This window comes from Sturnus vulgaris, unplaced genomic scaffold (genome assembly GCF_052056855.1).
Source record: "Sturnus vulgaris isolate bStuVul1 unplaced genomic scaffold, bStuVul1.hap1 Scaffold_320, whole genome shotgun sequence".
NCBI lineage: Eukaryota > Metazoa > Chordata > Aves > Passeriformes > Sturnidae > Sturnus > Sturnus vulgaris.
Genome location: NW_028276390.1, coordinates 26,479 through 47,800, shown reverse-complemented (window position 1 = coordinate 47,800; position 21,322 = coordinate 26,479). Strand labels below are relative to the sequence as shown.

At 48.9% G+C, this 21,322-nt stretch overlaps 2 long non-coding RNA genes across 3 annotated transcripts; one reads left to right on the top strand and one right to left on the bottom strand.

Moving 5' to 3' along the window:
* Positions 1-15,707: 15,707 nt before the first annotated feature.
* On the bottom strand, positions 15,708-18,798 carry LOC148217728 (uncharacterized). Of its 2 annotated transcripts, XR_015800807.1 has the most exons (3): positions 18,366-18,798; positions 17,605-17,703; positions 15,708-16,086 (listed from the first exon to the last, which is right to left on the bottom strand). It is a non-coding gene; the product is annotated as an uncharacterized LOC148217728 (long non-coding RNA). The 2 variants fall into 2 exon arrangements; XR_015800806.1 differs by lacking the exon at positions 18,366-18,798 and having other exon boundaries at positions 17,605-18,349.
* LOC148217729 (uncharacterized) lies at positions 15,799-17,262 on the top strand. Its single transcript, XR_015800805.1, has 2 exons — positions 15,799-15,966; positions 16,293-17,262. It is a non-coding gene; the product is annotated as an uncharacterized LOC148217729 (long non-coding RNA).
* Positions 18,799-21,322: the final 2,524 nt, after the last annotated feature.

Here is a 21,322-nt window from a genome sequence, read left to right as displayed (position 1 = left end):
CGAGAAAACACGAGGTGAGGTTGATGTGCTCCGGCTTTGCTCCTGCTCAGCCCTAACCCCAGCCCCTGCTGCCAGTGAGCACCCTGATCTCTGAACCTCTTCTCAGCTTGTTTGTACGCTTCCAAATTCCTTCCTCTTTCTTCAAGCTTCATCTGTTTCCTGGCATTGGGAGAATGACAAGTGTTTAGCACAGCGCAATGAATACAACAGTCTCATTTTCAGAAGACACGACTGAACGAGAACCGACAGCAGCACTGCTTCGAGACAATCTGGGCACACGTTTCCCTTCCAGCAATCTGAGTGTTCTTTTGTGTCACGCCTGAAATTCTGAAAATGGTTTTTTGAGAAAAATTATCCATAACTAGAAAACAATCAAACCAAATAAATAGAACCCCTAGGATATAATAACAGCCCATATACTACAACACTCCAATTCTAATATTAATAAGAAAACAGAAATTAGCTACACAGCATTACCTCAAACAAACACTACATACTGGCAAGAATCAAAGCCACCACAAAATAATTCAAAAACTACCCTATGCCTTATGCTACAGCCTAGAACGCCATCGGCAAACCTTATCAAGGTATCCTTTAAAAACAACGCCCCACCAAAAACAAAAACAACACAAAACGCCATTCAAGAACTCCCTTATCAACACCTGAATGAGAAAACATGGCATTAGATAAATAGACCATAGCCCTTATCATACACCATCTACAAACAAAATAAAGCTATACCATACATCCTCGAAAACCACCTTCAAAGCACGACATTAGAAAAAAAACTTTCCAGAATTAAAAGCTGTATCTAACAAAAGCCGTCTGATAAAATTAACAACCAAGCCCCCACCATCAGAGCTGCCCCTACTAAACTCCCCATCGTACATATGAAAAATCAGTTTTAAAAACCTACTTCAATTCATTCTGCCTCAAATACAAAGCCATCCAGAAAGTTACCTTCACTCAAAAACAAAAGCGCACGTAGTAAATAACATTAAAAAATAAAACAGCACACTACACACCACAAGCATAAAATATTGAATTAAAACCAAAAATACCCCTATTCATTAAAGAGCCCAGCCGCAAGCTATATTTAACTATAACTTCGTGCAAACGTACACATATCATTAAAATAGATTTCTTTCAGAATACAGCTGATGATCTAAAATAGTAAAATGTCCGAGAACGATATTATAATAGGATATCCTCGATCATCCTCCCGCAAATTCTCTCCACTGTATTGTCCGACACACACCAGAAAAAAAATCCAGTTTTTACTTTTTTCAGCTAACTTCTCATTTATTAGCTGAGAGGAATGTTGAATTTGTCTTTACAAATGAGCTGTGGATCAGCCTGTAGATAAGGCTAGCACTGAGAGATAAAAGAAACAATGGGATGGATTCCACTGATTGATGAATGGAAAGAGATAGTTGCCTTTACAAACAAACTGCAGGGCTGCTGATAAATGAAATTGGATATCGAAAGATGAAAGAAGCAACGGGGGGAAACTATGAATTCTAGAAGAATTAAAAATTAAAAGGGAGGGTTATACATTAGAGGGGAATTTCAGGTATCAGGCGTTCCGGGAAGTCTGTGCCTCTCAAGTACCTCAGCCAATGGGAAAAGAGAGAGGGAAATGCGGCCGGGAAAATAGGATAAAAAGGAGGCTGCGTCCTCCAAAAATTTGAGAGATCCCAGGGGAATGTCCCATGGCCTCTCCCTTTATTCGAATAAAGCAAAAAGGACTCCTCCGTTTCCTTTTTGGACATAAACCGCTGGTGTTTGTGGATTAATTTTCCTGACATTTAGCAACATATTGTTTAAAAAAAAAAAAAAAAAAAAAAAAAAAAAAGTGATCCAGAAGAGGGCAACATTGACAGCCATTCCAAGACAGGATGAACAAATGCTTTCACATTGACAGAGGATGCTGCGATGTTCTGAGAACAGAAGATAGAATAAAATAAAGGAAGGTGATGTTACAAGACAGAAAAGGGTAAAATAAAAGGAGTACCTGAGACTGGGGGGCGGGGGGGAAGAAAATGGGGAAATATTAATTGCTACACACTAGGTACAAATGCTTTTTACAAGTAATTGATGAGAAGCAAGCTAAAAGCGTCTTACTGCTGCTAGTGATATCATGCTCCAAGCTCTGCTAATAATTCCTATTTCTAGCAATAGTTAAATTGAACTCACTACATTCCAACTATTTTTCTGCTTGTTTAGATGGCAGATCCGTTTGGAACACACCTTCGTATAGCAAATTCTATGCCCAGGTAGGGACTTCTCAGTTCTTCCATAAAACATTTTCTTCTGCATTATGGCAAGCCTTTGTTTTAGCTTGACAGCTTTCTTGAAACTTAAATTTACGCATGTATCCAAAGACATTTGCAATTCCAGAAATTGGTAGGCACATCATATGGAAAGTAAATAACATTCTCGAGAGGGAGTTGCTTTGTTACTGAGGGGATGAAAAGCAAGGCTAGAGCTAGTAGAACTACCCAAGAAATTGGACTTAACGCAGCTTTTACAAGGCTCAAAGTAGCCATACCGAGATGTTTGAGCTAAAAGCCCCAGTTACCAGACTTACAGGCCTAATAGTTATCACCACACCACATTCCCTGGTTGCAGTATTTTTAACAGCAGTGCAGAACGCTACTGAAAATTATTTTTAGGTTGAATTGTTCTCTCCCCTCACTGCCTGTGTAGCTGTTAGAGGCTTCCAGGAGGCTGGGGAAGCAGACTGCTGGTTTCACTTCCAGACACGTCACTTCCATGGTCTGCTGGAGGGCACTTTGAAGCCCGTGTCCTTTTCTTGCTCTATTGTATCTGACAACTTTCCTCCCCCACGTCTGTTTTTTAGCGGTGTCCTGGTTTTGGGCAAATTTGGGGGAAAACCTCCAGAAGGAGCCCCCAGACAGCAAACCCCACGACTCCTCCCCCCCCTACCCCACCGGGTTCGGGAAGAATTTCCTCGGAGAAGAGTGGGAGAAAAAACCTGTTTATTTAACAAGCAAGACACTCCCCAGCACAGGGAAAAAAGACAACACCAGCTGACAAAAAAACTCTTTCACCGTTCTGAAGGGATGACAAACTCAGTCTCTCTGGCGAGTGGTCGCTCAGTTATCAGTCTCTGGCGCTGGGGATGACTGCTGCAGGTGACAAAGTGTAGCCTCCCGGTGTTTCTTGGGGTTCCCAGGTCCCCGTCCGTTCAGATGGTATCCAGGAGAGGGAGGGGACGGGGTGGAAGAGAAAACAGTCCAGGGAAAAAGTTGGACTGCCTAGCTGAACTAACTAATAAGCAGAAAGCAAGGGCAAAGCGAAGGAAAGAAAAAGGCAGAAGCGAGCAAGCAGGCAAGCAAGCAGGCAAGCAAGCAAGCAAGCAAGCAAGCAAGCAAGCCGAGCTAAAACCTCTCCTAAACATAGACCATGGGGGAGGTGAGCCGGCTGATAACAAGACAAAACAAAGCTTCACTCTCAGACTCAGTCCTGGAAGCACAGGACATAATACCAAACATAATCAGGACACACGATTGGAGATAGAAACACCATAACATCACCCTAGGACATTCCACCCCTTATCTCCATATCGTGAACATACTAAACAGCATGTAAAAACTTCAGCAAGTAGAAATTTCCATCTTTCACTTATTCGGACACATTTTCTTCCATCTCACTTGCTCAGACCTTTGACACTTACATATTTCCTTCTGTCTCATGCTGCCTCACCCCACAATCAGATCTCCCTGAGGCACACATCGTGTTGTTCCATCTCTCTGCATTACCCACCATGTACAACCTGGTCCTTGAGCAAAGACAATTCCACGAATGGGTTTGTCTGTACTCGGGGCAGAATTGATCCAAACTGCCTTCCCTAACAAACCTCTGATATGTGCCACTGGGACTTTGTCTCCATCTACTATATTCAGGGACTCAGACTGGGCAGGGCCCGCTCGGTTGGTGGAACCCCGGGTGTTAACTAACCAAGTGGCCTTTGCTAAATGCTGCTCCCAGTTTTTGAATGATCCCCCACCCAATGCTCTCAAGGTGGTTTTTAACAGTCCATTGTACCTTTCCACCTTCCCTGCAGCTGGTGCATGGTAGGGGATATGGTACACCCACTCAATGCCATGTTCCCTAGCCCAAGTGTTGATAAGGCTATTCTTGAAATGAGTCCCATTGTCTGACTCAATCCTCTCAGGGGTGCCATGCCTCCAAAGGACCTGCTTTTCCAGGCCCAGGATGGTGTTACGGGCTGTAGCGTGAGACACAGGGTAGGTCTCCAACCATCCAGTGGTGGCTTCCACCATGGTCAGTACATAGCGCTTGCCCTGGCGGGTTTGAGGCAGTGTGATGTAGTCAATCTGCCAGGCCTCTCCATACTTGTACTTGGACCACCGCCCCCCATACCAGAGGGGCTTCACCCGCTTGGCTTGCTTGATGGCAGCGCACGTCTCACAGTCATGGATAACTTGAGAAATACTGTCCATGGTTAGATCCACCCCTCGGTCTCGTGCCCACTTATATGTGGCATCTCTGCCCTGATGACCTGAGGCATCATGGGCCCATCGAGCCAGGAACAACTCTCCCTTGTGTTCCCAATCAAGGTCTATCTTCGACACCCCTATCTTTGCAGCCTGATCTACCTGCTGATTGTTTTCCTGCTCTTCATTAGCCCTACTTCTGGGAACATGGGCATCTACATGGCGAACCTTCACAGGTAATTTCTCTAACCGGGTAGCGATATCTTTCCACTTCTCGTGCTGGTAGCAACAGCCATTGGTTGAGGCTTACTATATTAAACACCAGAAAGATGGTCTCTTTAACACTCAGGGGGAACTGAACATTCTCTAATAAGGATGTAACAAATTCAGAGGAGAAGAAGGAGAACAAAGGCTGAAAAGCCTCATCCCCTGCTTCTCCTCTAACAAACTGAGTGCACAACCACAACCAAGAACCATACATTCCTGGGACAGATTCCAGCACCTTTATAAATCTCCTGCAGGCCATTAAAACCAAGCCCAGCCCGATGGATATTTTGGTCAATGCCCCTCTGCTACAGAAACTACGCATTAGGGACAATACCGGAGCTATTTCTGGATAAGCAAATAAACCCAGGGACCACAAAGGTATTAAGACTTCAAAAAACCCTAGGGACCAAAATCCCATGCAGGCCTCCACCCCAAAAGACATGAATTCCAACAACATAGCCAATAACTGCTCTATACCAACACAAAAGAATTTGAACCAAATTATTATTATTAGAACAGGGTTTTTTTCCCACTTTCTCGAGCCTCGAGTTGGGCGCCAATTTATTTGTCCTGGTTTTGGGCAAATTTGGGGGAAAACCTCCAGAAGGAGCCCCCAGACAGCAAACCCCACGACTCCTCCCCCCCCTACCCCACCGGGTTCGGGAAGAATTTCCTCGGAGAAGAGTGGGAGAAAAAACCTGTTTATTTAACAAGCAAGACACTCCCCAGCACAGGGAAAAAAGACAACACCAGCTGACAAAAAAACTCTTTCACCGTTCTGAAGGGATGACAAACTCAGTCTCTCTGGCGAGTGGTCGCTCAGTTATCAGTCTCTGGCGCTGGGGATGACTGCTGCAGGTGACAAAGTGTAGCCTCCCGGTGTTTCTTGGGGTTCCCAGGTCCCCGTCCGTTCAGATGGTATCCAGGAGAGGGAGGGGACGGGGTGGAAGAGAAAACAGTCCAGGGAAAAAGTTGGACTGCCTAGCTGAACTAACTAATAAGCAGAAAGCAAGGGCAAAGCGAAGGAAAGAAAAAGGCAGAAGCGAGCAAGCAGGCAAGCAAGCAGGCAAGCAAGCAAGCAAGCAAGCAAGCAAGCAAGCCGAGCTAAAACCTCTCCTAAACATAGACCATGGGGGAGGTGAGCCGGCTGATAACAAGACAAAACAAAGCTTCACTCTCAGAGTCAGTCCTGGAAGCACAGGACATAATACCAAACATAATCAGGACACACGATTGGAGATAGAAACACCATAACATCACCCTAGGACAAGCGGGCAGCATTTTTGGAGGGCCAGTCAAAGACCTCAGGCTCCGAGAGAATTCGTCTGCTTTGCTCTGTTTATGTGTGCAACAGATGGGAGCAGCAACTAAGTCAAGTAGTAACTTCTGAGCTGCCCAGTTATCAGTAAAACAAAATATTCTTTTGTGACTCTCGCCAGACGAACATATCATCCTATCCGAGTCACACACTGCCCCTCTGGCATTTTCCAGTCAGACAAAGAATTCCTGGCCCCTTCCTTGCATGAACCTCAGCTCTCCACCTTGTTCCAGAAAGAGTTCTAGATCCAAGGCCCAGTGAGCCAGCTACCCTTTGCTGCCCTGAGCAGTATGGAAACAGCCAAGCCCCAGCCCTGCAGCCCTGCCTAACTCGCCTTTGCCTCCCAAACCTGAACCTTTTCCTTGGCTGTGGCATCCTCACTCATGCAATCCTGAAGACAAAAATCTGATTTGGCAGGTGAGGCCGTTTCTAACGCAAAAGCTTCACCAAGGTTTCTCTTCCAACTTCAGCCTTAAACAGTCCTGTCCTCCTCAGACAGCCCCCACCTCCAGCCTTTAGCTGTAAATACTGACTGGTTTATAGCTAATGCTTGCCACCCCTCAAAATTAAGTCTTTTGATATGCATTTACATCCCTCCCTAACCATGTCCTCATCACCCTTCCCAAACTCAGCCTCATCTCCAGGCCTAGAACCTCTCCCTAGGTGAGGGACTGTCCTCGGGTAGGAGTGCTGACAGACCTGTGCATGAGCCCAGCTGCAGAGCCCGTGCTAATCCCAGCCCAGCTCTAGCCTTTAAACCCACTGGGGCTTTGGTACTGGAGGCCCAGTTACAGTAACCCCTGTGGCCGTTCCGCTTCCAGGCCATCTGGGAGTTGTGATCCCCCACCCTACACCACTTTGGTGAGAAATGCATTCCTTTCTTACAAGAAAGTTTTCATTTTATGTCTAAATTCAAGCATTCAGAGAAAACGTGTAGCAATTATATCAAGACAGACATGACAGGCACCAACATTAGTCTTTCATTACACACTTTTCATGCCTTCTCTCCACAGATTTCTTTGAGGCAACTCTGACTCCTTTTCTCACAGGCAGCTCCACACAGCCCCGACTCCTCCTCTCCTCTGTACGACTGGCTAAACCCCAGCCTGTCCCTTCCCCAGCCACCTGAGCCTGTCTGTCCCACACACAGCATCCTCTCACCTTGTCCATCCCTTGCACGGCCACGTGTCCCTTCCTCCTCGCAGCACAGCCAGCAGGCTCCAGCCCACACTGCAGCAGGCTCTGCACCTCCAGCTGGAGCTGTGCTTAGTGAAACTGGCAGCCAGCTGACCCACGCTTTTATAACAACCAGCCTCACTGGGCAGGCAAGGCTGTTTCCACTCCTTGCTAATCAGTACAGCTGTAACTCGTTGGCAACTAGTGCCTTCTGCACTATCCTTACAAACTATTCTCCTACAGAAATGGACCGGAATTCCGCGGGGATTTTCCGGGGATTCCGGGGGGATTTTCCGGGGATTCCGGGAGGATTTTGTCGGGAATTCCGGGGGGATTTTGTCGGGGATTCCGGGGGGAATTTCTGGGGGATTCCGGGGGGATTTTATCGGGGATTCCTGGGGGATATTCCCGGGGATTCCGGGGGGATTTTATCGGGGATTCTGGGCATATTTTCTCGCGGATTCCGGGGGGATTTTCTCAGGGATTCCGGGGAGATTTTATCGGGGATTCCGGGGGGATTTTTCCCGGGAAATGCGGGGGGCTTTTTCCCCGCGATTCCAGGGGGATTTTCCAGGGGATTCCAGGGGGATTTTATCGGGGATACCTGGGGGATTTTCCAGGGGATTCCTGGGGGATTTTCCCGGGGATTCCGGGGGGATTTTCACGGGGATTCCGGGGGGATTTTCACTGGGATTCCGGGGCGATTTTCTCAGGGAATTCCGGGGGATTTTCTCGGGAATTCCGGGGGATTTTCTCGGGAATTCCGGGAGGATTTTCCCGAGTATTCCGGGGGGATTTTCCCGAGTATTCCGGGGGGATTTTTTCGGGGAGTCCGGGGGGATTTTCCCGGGGATTCCGAGGGGATATTCCCGGGGAATTCCGGGGGGATTTTCTCCGGGATTCCGGGGGGATTTTCCAGGGGTTTCAGCGAGGAATTTCCCGGGGAATTCCCGGTGGATTTTCCAGGGGATTCCGGGTGGATTTTCTCGGGGATTCCGGGGGGATTTTCCCGAGTATTCCGGGGGGAATTTTTCGGGGAGTCCGGAGGGATTTTCCCGGGGTATCCGGGGTGATTTTACGAGGAATTCCGGGGGGATTTTCCCGAGTGTTCCGGGGGGATTTCCTCGGGGATTACGGGATGATTTTCTCGGGCAATTCCGGGGGATGTTCTCGGGTATTCGGGGGCCATTATCTCGGTGATTCCGGGGAGATTTTCTCGGGGATTCCGAGATTATTTTCCCGGGGAATTCATGGGGATTTTCCCGGGGATTCCGGGGGGATATTCGCGGGGATTCCGGGGGATTTTCTCGGAGATTCCGGGGGGATTTTCATGGGGATTCCGGGGTATTTTCTCCTGGATTCCGGGGAATTTTCCGTGGATTCCTGGGGGATTTTGCCGAGTATTTCGGGAGAATTTTCTCGGGGATTCCGGGGTGATTTTCCCGGGAAATTCCGGGGGATTTTCTCGGGGATTCCGGGGGATTTTTTCGGGGAGTCCGGAGGGATTTTCCCGGGGATTCCGGGGGGATTTTACGAGGAATTCCGGGGGGGTTTTCTCGGCGATACCGGGGGGATATTCTCGGGGATTCCGGGATGATTTTCCCGGGGAATTCCAGGGGATTATTCCAGCGATTCCGGGGGGATTTTCTCGGCGATTGCGGGGGGATTTTCTCGGGGATTCCGGGGGGATTATCCCGGGGAATTCTAGGGGATTTTCTCGGGGATTCCGGGGGGATTTTCCCGGGGAATTCCGGGGGGATTTTCTCGGGGAGTCCGGGGAGATTTGCCCGGGGATTCCGAGGGATTTTCAGGGGAATCCGGGGGGATTTTCTCGGGGATTCAGGGGGGATTTTCCAGGGGATTCCGGGGGGAATTTCTCGCGTATTCCCGGGGCATTTTCCTGGAGATTCCAGGGGGATTTTATCGGGGATTCCGGGGGGATTATCCAGGGGATTCCGGGGGGTTTTTCCAGGGGATTCCGGGCATATTTTCCCGAGTATTACGGGCGAATTTTCTCGGGGATTCCGGGGAGATTTTCTTGGGGATTCCGGGGGGGCTTTCACAGGGATTTCTGGGGGATTTTCGCGTGGATTCCGGGGGGATTTTCTCGCGGATTCCGGGGGAAATTTCTCGGGGAGTCCGGGGGGATTTTCTAGGGGAATTCCGGGGGATTTTCTCGGGGATTCTGGGGGGATTTTCCCGGCGATTCCGGGTTGATTTTCCCGGGGACTCCGGGGGATTTTCTCGGGGATTTCTGGAGGATTTTCCCGGGGATTCCGGGCGGATTTTCTCGTGGATTCCGGGAGGATTTTCTCTTGGATTCCGGGAGGATTTTCCCGGGGAATTCCGAGGGATTTTCAGGGGAATCCGGGGGGATTTTCTCGGGGATTCCGGGGGGATTTTCTCGGGGATTCAGGGGGGATTTTCCACGGGATTCCGGGGGGATTTTCTCGGGGATTCCGGGAAGATTTTCTCACGTATTCCCGGGGCATTTTCCTGGAGATTCCAGGGGGATTTTATCGGGGATTCCGGGGGGATTATCCAGGGGATTCCGGGGGGATTATCCAGGGGATTCCGGGGGGATATTGCAGAGTATTCCGGGGGGATTTTCTGGGGGATTCCGGGGGGATTTTCCCGGGGATTCCTAGGGGATTTTCCAGGGGATTCCGGGGTGATTATCCCGGGGATTTTCCTGGGGGATTTTCCCGGGGATTCCGGGGGATTTTCTCGGGGATTCCGGGTTGATTTTCCCGGGGAATTCCGAGGGATTTTCTCGGGGATTCCGGGGGAATCTTCCAGGGGATTCGGGGCGGATTTTCTCGGGGATTCCGGGGAGATTATCCCGGGGATTTCGGGGAGATTTTCTGGGGGATTCCTGGGGGATTTTCTCGGGGATAGCGGACGGATTATCACGGGGATTCCGGGATGAGTTTCTCGGGGAATTCAGGGGGATTTTCCAGGGGATTCCGGGGGGATTTTCCCGGGGAATTCCGGGGGATTTTCTCGGGGATTCCGGGGGGATTTTCCCGGGGATTCCCGGGGATTTTCTCTCGGATTTTTTCCCCAATTTTTCAAGCATTTTTTCCCGCAATTTTCCTGGATTTTTCCCAAATTTTCCCCATTTCTCACTGATTATTTTCCCCATTTCTCAATGATTTTTGCCCCAATTTATCAAAGATTTTTTTTCCCCATTTCTCACTGATGTTTTTCCCCATTTTCCCCCCATTTCTCACTGATTTTTATCCCCCATTTTTCAATGATTTTTCCCCATTTCTCTCTGATTTTTGCCCCATTTCACCATGATGTTTTCCCCATTTCTCACTGATTTTTCCGTTGATTTTTCATGGATTTTTCCACCCATTTTTCGTGGATTTTTTCCCCATTTTTCCCCATTTCTCACTGATTTTTTCCCCCATTTATCACTCCTTTTTCCCCATTTTTCCCCATTTCTCACTGATTTTTTCCGCCATTTTTCATTGATTTTTTCCGCCATTTTTCATGGATGTTTCCCCCAATTTTCATGGATATTTCCTGATTTTCCCCCCCATTTCTCACTGATATTTGCCCCCATTTCTCTCTGAATTATTCCCCCCATTTTTCATGCATTTTCCCGCCCATTAATCACTGATTTTTTCCCCATTTCTCACCGACTTTTCCCCCCATTTCTCACTGATTTTTATCCCCCACTTCTGACTGATTTTTCCCAATTTTTCGTTGATCTTTTTCCCCATTCCTCACCGATTTTTCCCCCATTTCTCTCTGATTTTTCCATCATTTTTCATGGTTTCCCCCCCCCATTTCTCACTGATTTTACCCCCTTTCTCACTGATTTTATTAATGTTTGTATTTCTATTTCTATTTCTATTTATTATTATTGTTTTGCATGTTTATGTTTATGTTTATGTTTATGTTTATGTTTATGTTTATGTTTATGTTTATGTTTATGTTTATGTTTATGTTTCTATCTATGCAGGTTAACGTTTGTGCATGTTTATGTCTATGTTTATATTTATGCATATTTATTTTTATGCCGGCGAACGCGGGCAGGCGTTTTATGTAAACGCCTATCCGCCGGGGTCCTAGAGAGGCCGCCATCTTGAGCGTGTCGGGACTCTCAAAATGGCGCCTCGGGCGGCACTCCGGCTGACCTGCCAAAAATGGCGGCAGAAAGGGCGGGAAAAAATCAGGACCCCGGTGTGTAGGCATAAGATGCCTGATTACATCGCCGACGCCGATCCGCTCGCCGCCAATTTTCCCGGATGTTTCAGAGCGTGCCGACAACGGCCGCGCGGTCCGCGGTGCCGCGGGCGTGAGGGCGCCGGCGGGCGCGGGCAGGCGTTTTATGTAAACGCCTATCCGCCGGGGTCCTAGAGAGGCCGCCATCTTGAGTGTGTCCGCACTCTCAAAATGGCGGCTCGGGCGGCACCCCGGCTGACCTGCCAAAAATGGCGGCAGAAAGGGCGGGAAAAAATCAGGACCCCGGTGTGTAGGCATAAGATGCCTGATTACATCGCCGACGCCGATCCGCTCGCCGCCAATTTTCCCGGACGTGTCAGAGCGTGCCGACAACGGCCGCGCGGTCCGCGGTGCCGCGGGCGTGAGGGCGCCGGCGAGCGCGGACAGGCGTTTTATGTAAACGCCTATCCGCCGGGGTCCTAGAGAGGCCGCCATCTTGAGCGCTGCCGCACGGCTGGGTCCCGGCCCGCGGGCCCTTCCGCCATCCTGAGAGGGGCACGGTGCAGTACCCGCCTGTGTCCACACGGCGGCAGCACTGCCGCCCAACTCAGCCCGGCACTGCCGCCCTGTCAGGGACAGCCAGAGTAGGGAGAGAGTTCCAAGCACCAGAGTCCCCACCCGTCATAAAATCCTCTCAATGAACGCCCCAAAAAAACCCCGACCCAAACTAAAAATGCCCTGCCTCTGACCAAATGAAAAAAAAAACCTTTTATATATAGAAATAATCTATTTTTTAATATTTAATTTCTAGTCATAATCTAGACATATTGCATATATTCAATTTAATTGCTATTCTATTTATCATATATACAATATTATTTTATTATTCATTATATACATAGATTTATATTACTAATGGTATTTCTATTTTATCTATATCCATCTATATTTGGAGGTTCATAGTTTTTAATATTATTTCTTTAAAAGCTCTGCCTCTAACCAAATAGAAACAAAAAACTCGATTATTTTAAATTATATTTGAATATATTTTTCTATTTAGTTTTCATATTTATATCTGTAGATTTATATGTCTATATTGTGTATTCTATATTTATATACTATTTAATGTAGTTTTTACTAGTATATTAATATACTAGATGCTATTTACATTCTATTATAACATACTATTTAATATAACATATTAAAATCGATAAATTATTTCTATTACATACTACATACATGTATTTTATATTTATATTTATTTCTATAGATTTATACTTACATATATATATGCATATATAGTTATAATAATTTTATGTCAGTATCTATTTTTGCATATTTGTATATTTTTGCCTATATTATTTTCAAAAAACCCTCCTCTAACCAAATAAAAACCAATAAAACATTCCTTTTAAAGTCTGAATATTTATATATTTCTATTTTCATAACAGAATATAATGTAATGTAATATATTTATATATTGGTTTCTTATATTTGCTTCTATACTTTTATTCTTTATCTTTTCTATTTACAGTATCTATAAAAAAACCCTACCTCTATCCAAACACAAGCCAATAAAACATTCCTTTTAGACTATATTTAGCTATTTTTTAAGGTTCTGTTTTTCATGCATTCTACACCCACCCCTCCCTCTCAATGTTCTGGCACCCACCATGACCCCCCGCCATGCCCGACTCACCTGCTCCTCCAGCGCAGCCCGGCTCCCTCTCCCAGGGACCTTGGGGTGCCCCAAACCACGTCGGAGCCCCCCTCAGCCTTTTTTCCTCACCCCAAAGAAGGCACAGAACGACTCCTTTAATGAAGTTGTTTTAACAATTGTAAGGCTAGAGCTTTTGGTATCCACTGCTTGCCATCCCTTGTAAACCAATTTTTTTCTTCTTTCTTCTGCAGCTTAATAAACCTCTTTTTTTCCCCATAGTTTTCCAAATGCATGTATTACCGCATATGCATATTTAGAATCAGTAAATATATTTAATGTCTTGTCCTGCTATAATTCACAGGCTCTCACAAGCGTGTGCAGCTCTGCTGTCTGAGCTGACCAGGTGGCTGGTAACCTCCCCCCTTCCTTTAATTGCTTTCCATTCACGATAGAGTATCCTGTAAATCATGAAGAATGGGGGGGAAAATCAGTGAGAAATGGGGAAAAAAATCCCTGAAGAATGGGGGGAAAAATCAGTGAGAAATGGGGAAAAGTGGGGAAAAAATCCGTTAGAAATGGGTGGGGAAATTCCATGAAAAATGGCGAAAGAAATCAGTGAGAAATGGGGAAAAATGGGTAAAAAATCAGTGCGAAATGGGGGGGGGGGAAATCAATGAGAAATCGGGGAAAAACATAAGTAAGAAACGGGGGGGAAAAGTCCATGAAAAATGGGGAAAAATCAGTGGGAAATGGGGATAAATCTGGAAAAAATCCATGAAAAATGGGGGAAAATATCAGTGAGAAATGGGGGAAAATGGGGAAAAAGTCAGTGAGAAATGGGGAAAAATCAGTGAAAAACGGGGGGGAAACTCCATGAAGAATGGGGAAAAAAATCAGTGAGAAATGGGGAAAAAAATCCCTGAAAAATGGGGGAAAATATCAGTGAGAAATGGGAAAAAATGGGGAAAAAAATCATTGATAAATCGGGGGAAAAATCAGTGTGAAAGGGGGGGAAAAATCGGGATCGGGGACGTGGACCGGGACTGGGATCGGGGACCGGGACGGGGAAATGGGACAGGGACCGGGATCGCGGACGGGGACCTGGGACAGGGACCGGAACCGGGATCGGGGACGGGGACTGGAGACAGGGACCGGGACCGGGATTGGGGACTGGGACCAGGACCGTGATCGGGTTCCGGGACGGGGAACTGGGACTGGGACCAGGATCGGGGACCGGAACCGGGGACTGGGACCGGGACCAGGACTGGGGACGGGGACTGGGGACAGTGACCGGGACTGCAATCGGCACCGCCCCCCGAACCGCTCCCGGAACCGCTCCCCGGGCTACCCCGGCACGGCGACCGGGAACGCCCCCGGCACCGCCCCGGCACCGCCCCCGGTGCCGCCCCCGGCACTGCCCCGGCACCGCCCCGGGTAGCGCCCCCGGCACCGCCCCCGGGGCGGGCCGCCGAACGCACGCGATGACGCGCGGGGGGCGGGACGGCGCGGGGCGGTGACGCGCTTCATGCCAGGAGCAGGGCCGGGTGCGACGAAGACGGGAGCGGGCCGACCCGATACCGCGCGGGGCCGCGGGCCCGGCGGAGCCCGGCCCGCTGGGTAGGGGCCGCCAATGGCACCGGGGCTTCTGCTTCGGCTTCTGTCCGTGTCGGCGGGGAGGCCCCAGCCAGCGGTGCCCCTCTCCCTCGGCGACACGGGCGTGGAACTCGGCATCGGGCGCTGCATCGCCGCGGACAGCAGGGGGCGCACGGGTACCGATACTGCCATGGGGCCCGGTGCTGCTCTCCTGCTCCGCCGCCAGGCGGCGCTGCGCTGCCGTCCTGCCGCGCCTCCGGGCACGCTCGGTTTCCTCGGGACCCCGGGCCCCGCCTGTCCCGCCGCTGCGGAGGCGGGGGATGCTTTATGGGACTGCCCGAGCTGGCAGTGCCGGGTCTGGGGCGTTGGGGCGCGCCTTGGGGGGCTGCGGGTGCGCTCGTTTCCTCTTCTGCATGGCCTTCTGTGTGAGCATCTCTCGTTGCGACTGCTCTTGGAGAGTCAAACCCCTCCTCCTAAGTGGTCTCAGGAGCCTGGCAGGGTGAGTTTTGTTTCACAGGGGAAAGGGCCACTGGTCGTGTCCAGAGACCTGTGCACCCAGCCAGGTTTCTGCCTGATAAAATTCCAAATGGATGAGGATTTCTCCCAGCCCCAAGCTGCCCCCACCTGTAACCCTGGCTGCCTTTGGGGTGCCCAAAGCCTCCTCTGTGCAGATCTCAGGAACCTGGGAGGGGTGAACAATGTTGCACAGGGAAAAACCCCACCGATTTTATCTCCGGGCCTGGGGCCAGGAGCAGGCATTTGCGTGCTATAATTCCAGAAGGAGCACGGTGTCTCCCAGACCCAAGCCGCATCCAGCTGTGACCCAGCTGCTCTTGGAGTGCCAAAAGCCTCCTCGTAGCTGATCTCAGGAACCCTGGAAGGGTGAGTTTGGTTTCACAGGGAAAAGGCCTCCGTTTGTGTCCAGAGATCAAATAAGGGACTCTGCTTTTCCTCTAGTTCTCCTTCCTGTTTTCACCTGGGCTACAAGGATGGGCATGGCCTGTATTTCTCATATCAAAGTGATGTTACTAAATTTGTCCAGAAGTTCTGATTGTTATTTTTATTAGTAGTAGTAATTTTCTGATAGAAAACACTCTCATTTTGCCTTTCCACGTTGTTTCCAGGTGCTGCCCAGGATGGACATCTGTGGTCTCAGACAGTGATTCCCGAGGAGCAAGGAAAGCCTTTTCCTCACCTGCACAGTTCAGGTGGATGGGACAGAATTGGTGTGGCCTGACAAGGCAGGAAAAGCTGTCTGTGTTCTGGAGTGCCTTGAAAGCTTTCTCCGTCAGGTTTGGAAGGGGTTTCTCTTTGGGATTTCTTGTGATGCAGCACCACGGGTATCCCTTTGTGCCAAGTCCAGTGCTAAAGGATTGAAGAACTGACAAGTGGGGTCTGGGATGAAAATGCCTCTAATAAAATTAAGCAAAGAATACAATAAGAGAAATGAGCATCCTTTTAATGTCTGAAATAGTTAGGAATAAAAATGCTGGAAAAGGGCACTCTGAATTGGTGTCACTTGTCATGGATAAAACCCCAGAGTGAGGAATCAGAGCAGAAGTTGAGAGCTGGAATCCTTCTGCAGTCGACTTAATTTTCTTTTCCTCCTCTCTTTCAGGACAGGAAGAATCACGACTCTCCTGCCATCTTTGCCAAGAGCTGTGGTGTTTGATCAGCCAAAGCCCAGAGGCTTCAGCACCAGAGGTCTGAGCCTGGAGGGCTCCTGGTGCTGCCCGTGCTGCGGGCTATGTCAGAGGATGCAGGGTTCCTCTTTGCCTCCCTGCTGGGATTAACTGCCATGGGAATGTGGGATCTGGGTGAAACTCCAGCTCTCCTGGTGTTCAGGGGAGCAAGGTCTGAGGGACTCCTCTCTGGGGATGTGCGGTGAAGGACTGAATAGTGTGGAAGGAGAGTATTTATAAACTGTATCACTGTTTCTCCCAAAATTGGGGTGGAGCGGTGATGGGGGTGGTTGGGTTTGGTCTGGGCCGGTTATTCTTTGTGCAATTTTTAAATTCTCTTGTATGATTTACTGTCCGGTATCTTTCTAACAAAAGCTGACATAAATTTAGATTAAGGATTAGAACTTGGCTCCATTCATTGCAAACATTTGACAAGGCTGGAGGACTGGGGTGGTGACTGCTCTCAGGAAAGGTTACTTATTAATACTGTGTCAGATTTCCCGCAGTGACTGTCAGGCCTGCATGGCTGTGAGTTCGTGCTCTTCTCACTGGGGAAATAAGTTCAGCAAAATTAGAAATGTTAGAAAAATCCAGCCAAAAATTCCACCTCTGTACCCCCTAAGTTTTCCCAGTTTTTCCCAGCTAGGAGCTGCACAGAAGTCAGGCAGGGGAAGTGACAACAGGGAACAGCTGAAAAATTCAAAGGCACAAAGAGGAAAGGGGAAAGGTTTCAGAAAACAATTCTATGGTCTAAGAATAATTTCTGATTCCCTACTGAGAAGAACACGAACTCACAGCCATTCAGGCCTGACAGTCCCCTGCAGTGAGAGCTCAGCACACATCCACAGAGGCAAGTCCAGCATCTTAAATGAAAAAATAAAAATAAAAACCAGAAGAAAAAGGTGATTTCTTTTGCTTCAGAGTTATTTCAAGTTCTTAAAGCCCAAGCAACATTTGCTCTTGATTTTGGTTGGGTGAATCATGAGCAGTGGGCACGGGTCATGCCATTCATTGAGCAGAAAACCCGGGGTCATTTAGAGGGGACACAAGAACTGTTTGTGTAGCGACCTCGGGCTGCAGAGGGGCAGGAGAAAGGCCAAGGGAGCTCCCCGGGGCCACCAGGGCCTGTGGGGAACAGAATGAACGCTTGGATGACCAGTGGAGGTGAGGAGTGGATCTGAGTTCATCTACAGGGAAATAAGGAGGGGATACTCTGGAATGAAAAGCTGAGGTGATGAGTTCACCCACCTGGGCACCAGTTGTGTTTGCACAAAGTGGGAACAGAGGTGAAGGTCAATCCAAAGTCGATCCTGCTTGACCTCTGAATTCCAGGATAAGTTTTACAAGCTGCCAAATGAGGGAGTAAAAATACACAAAAATGAAACTGAGAGCATTCATGAGGTTCCTGGGAGTCCATTACACTGTTGTCATAGAATTCTTAATGAGTTTTGAGCTTTTAATGACAACAATTCAGTACTTTCTTTGGATTAATCACTGTGTAGGATTTGGGGTTTATCTGGATTTTAAAGGCGTCGTGGTGGCCCTGACACTGCTCAGGAGCTGGTAGGAAAAGCAGGGTCAGAGCTCCTGGCAGGCACAGGGTGTTTTTCCCAGAGTGGACTGTGGAGGAATTGTTTGGGCCTTGGATTGTCCCTCTGGGTGATGCCAGTTGCTGTGATTTGTGTAATTCCATACATTTAACTCCCAATACTTCCCAGCCCAGGAGCTTGAGCTGACAGGGCAGCACACAGATTGTTCTCTGTGCTGTGCCCCGATTTGGGGTTGGCTGTCAGCTTTGCGAGCTCCCGTGAATTATGCCCATAGCCCCGAATTCCCTGCTCAATTCCCACTGCCATAACCTCACAGCGCCTCATGGAGTGGGGATATACTGTGGCAGGAAGCTCAGCAGCATCGGCACAGGGACAGGTGTATATTCCAAAGAATTTGCTGTTTCAAACCCTCATCCCCCAGCCCCGCCGATGTCCCTGGGGGGCACTTGACAGAGTTACCTGGATTTCAGCTGATTTCACCCCCCCGAGCTCGGGCTCCAGGTGATCTTTTCAAGCAGGAGAAGGCAGGGGCCGGAGGCGCTCGTGGCCCGTGCCGAGGCAGTCCCTGGGGCCACGAGAGGACATCTCTCCCTGCAGAATTTCAGTTCTTTCCAGAGCCTCAGCAGTGACAGAGGACAAAGAGGAAGATGAGGAGGAGGAAGAAGGGGGAGAGGGTTTGAGAGGAGGGGAAGCCAAATCCGTGCTGTGTGCGGAGCTCCGACAGCACGCTGCAGCCCGCAGCTCAGTGTGAGCACGGGGCAGAGGAGGCGATTTCTGGGCATTCAATCACCCTGAGGCGGGCCCGGCACCGCCCCTGCAGCACCGTCCCCAGCACAGCTCGGTACCGCTCCGGGATCACCCGGCCCCGCCCCCGGTGCCGCCCGGGACCACTGGGGACCGCCCCTAAAGCACCGCCCCGGCCCCGCCCGGTCCCGTCCCCGGGACCTCCGTGCCCCGCCTCGCCAAGCCCCGGCTCCGCCCCGAGCCTGCCCGGGCTGCGCCGGGACCATCGCTGGCGGCCCCGCCCCTCTCCCCCGGGCCGAAGCGGGCTGAAGGAGATGTCCGCACGATTGGAAACGCCGCCGAAAATCGCACCCGTGGGATCGGTGTCGGCGTCGTGCGCAGGCATCCCACTAGAGCGAGCGGGCTCCTTGCTGTGCCCCCCTCCTTTTGCAGCCAGAGTTAGAAGGTCGGGGAGCGACACCCGAGCCGCCATCTTGGGAGAGGCAGGCGCGCAGTACCGCGCTCTGCCCACAGGGTGGCGCTTGGGAGACAGGCAAGGGATGGAATCAAGGAGTGTCCCAATCCTTGAGGAAATCCCCCGGAATGAACGCCCCAAAAAACCCCGACCAGAACTGACAAACCTCCTGCCTCTGTATGAGTGCAAAGGGTGTGCAAGGAGTGTGCAAATAGTGTGCATTAGCAATCGATCGGCAGGCGCGATCAATCGATCGCCGATCTAATCGATCGGCAGGCGCGATCAATCGATCGCCGATCTAATCGATCGGCAGGCATTAGCAATCGATCGCCGATCTAATCGATCGGCAGGCGCGATCAATCGATCGCCGATCTAATCGATCGGCAGGCATTAGCAATCGATCGCCGATCTAATCGATCGGCAGGCGCGATCAATCGATCGCCGATCTAATCGATCGGCAGGCATTAGCAATCGATCGCCGATCTAATCGATCGGCAGGCGCGATCAATCGATCGCCGATCTAATCGATCGGCAGGCATTAGCAATCGATCGCCGATCTAATCGATCGGCAGGCGCGATCAATCGATCGCCGATCTAATCGATCGGCAGGCATTAGCAATCGATCGCCGATCTAATCGATCGGCAGGCGCGATCAATCGATCGCCGATCTAATCGATCGGCAGGCATTAGCAATCGATCGCCGATCTAATCGATCGGCAGGCGCGATCAATCGATCGCCGGGCTAATCGATCGGCAGGCATTAGCAATCGAACGCCGATATAATCGATCGGTAGTCGTGATCAATCGATCGCCGATCTAATCCATAGGCACGCATTAGCTATCGATCGCCGATCTGATTTTTCCCGCCATTTTTCATGGATTTTTTCCCCCATTTCTTACTGATTTTTCCCCAATTTTTCATGCATTTTTTCCCGCAATTTTCCTGGATTTTTTCCCATATTTTCCCCATTTCTCACTGATTTTTTTCCCCCATTTCTCAATGATTTGTTTCCCCAATTTATCAAAGATTTTTTTTCCCCATTTCACCATGATGTTTCCCCATTTCTCACTGATTTTTTCCCCCATTTCTCACTGATTTTTTCCCCCCATTTTTCCATGGATATTTCCCGATTTTCCCCCCCATTGCTCACTGATTTTTGCCCCCATTTCTCTCTGAATTTTCCCCCCATTTTCCATGCATTTTTCCCCCCATTAATCACTGATTTTTTTTCCCCATTTATCACTGATATTTGCCCCCATTTCTCTCTGAATTTTTCCTTCCATTTTTCATGCATTTTTCCGCCCATTAATCACTGATTTTCTCCCCATTTATCACTGATTATTGCCCCCATTTTTCACTTATTTTTTCCCCACAGCATCGGCCACCACAGCACGAGCAACAACAGCTCGCTCTGTTCCCGCCATTGCCCATGGATTGTTTGCCTGTTTTCCATGGATTTTTTCCCCATTTCTCACTGATTTTCCCCCCCCCCCCCCATTTCTCACTGAATATTCCCCATTTTTCATCGACTTTTCCCCCATTTACCACTGATTTTTCCCCCATTTCTCGCTGATTTTGTCCCAAATTTTCCCCCATTTCTCATTGATTTTTTTCCCTGTTTCTCACTGATTTTTCCCCCATTTCTTAATGACTTTTCCCGCCATTCGTCACGGATTTTTTCCCCCATTTCTCACTGATTTTTTCCCCATTTCTCAATTATTTTTTCCCCCACTTTTCCCCGTTTCTCACTGATTTATTCCCCCATTTTTCATGGATTTTTTTCCCCCATTTCTCACGGATTTTTTTCCCCATTTTTCAAAGATTCCCCCCCCGTTTTTCACTGATTTTTCTCCATTTCTCACTGATTTTCCCACCATTTTTCATGTGGTTTTTTTCCATTTCTCACTGATGTTTTACCCCATTCTTATTCCCATTCTCATAGCTCTATTTTATATTTATACATATTCTTATATTTGCATTATTTCTGTTATACACTAGATTTTTCATAGATATTTGCTACTTAGATTTCATTATATTTTACATGTATACCAATCTAGTTCTATTCTTTATATTTTATTTTTATATTAGCTATAAAAACCGTGCCTCTACCCAAATAAAAAGCATTTAAACATTCCTTTTAGACTATATTTAGCTATTTTTTATGGTTCTGTTTTTCATGCATTCTGCACCCACCCCTCCCTCTCAATGTTCTGGCAC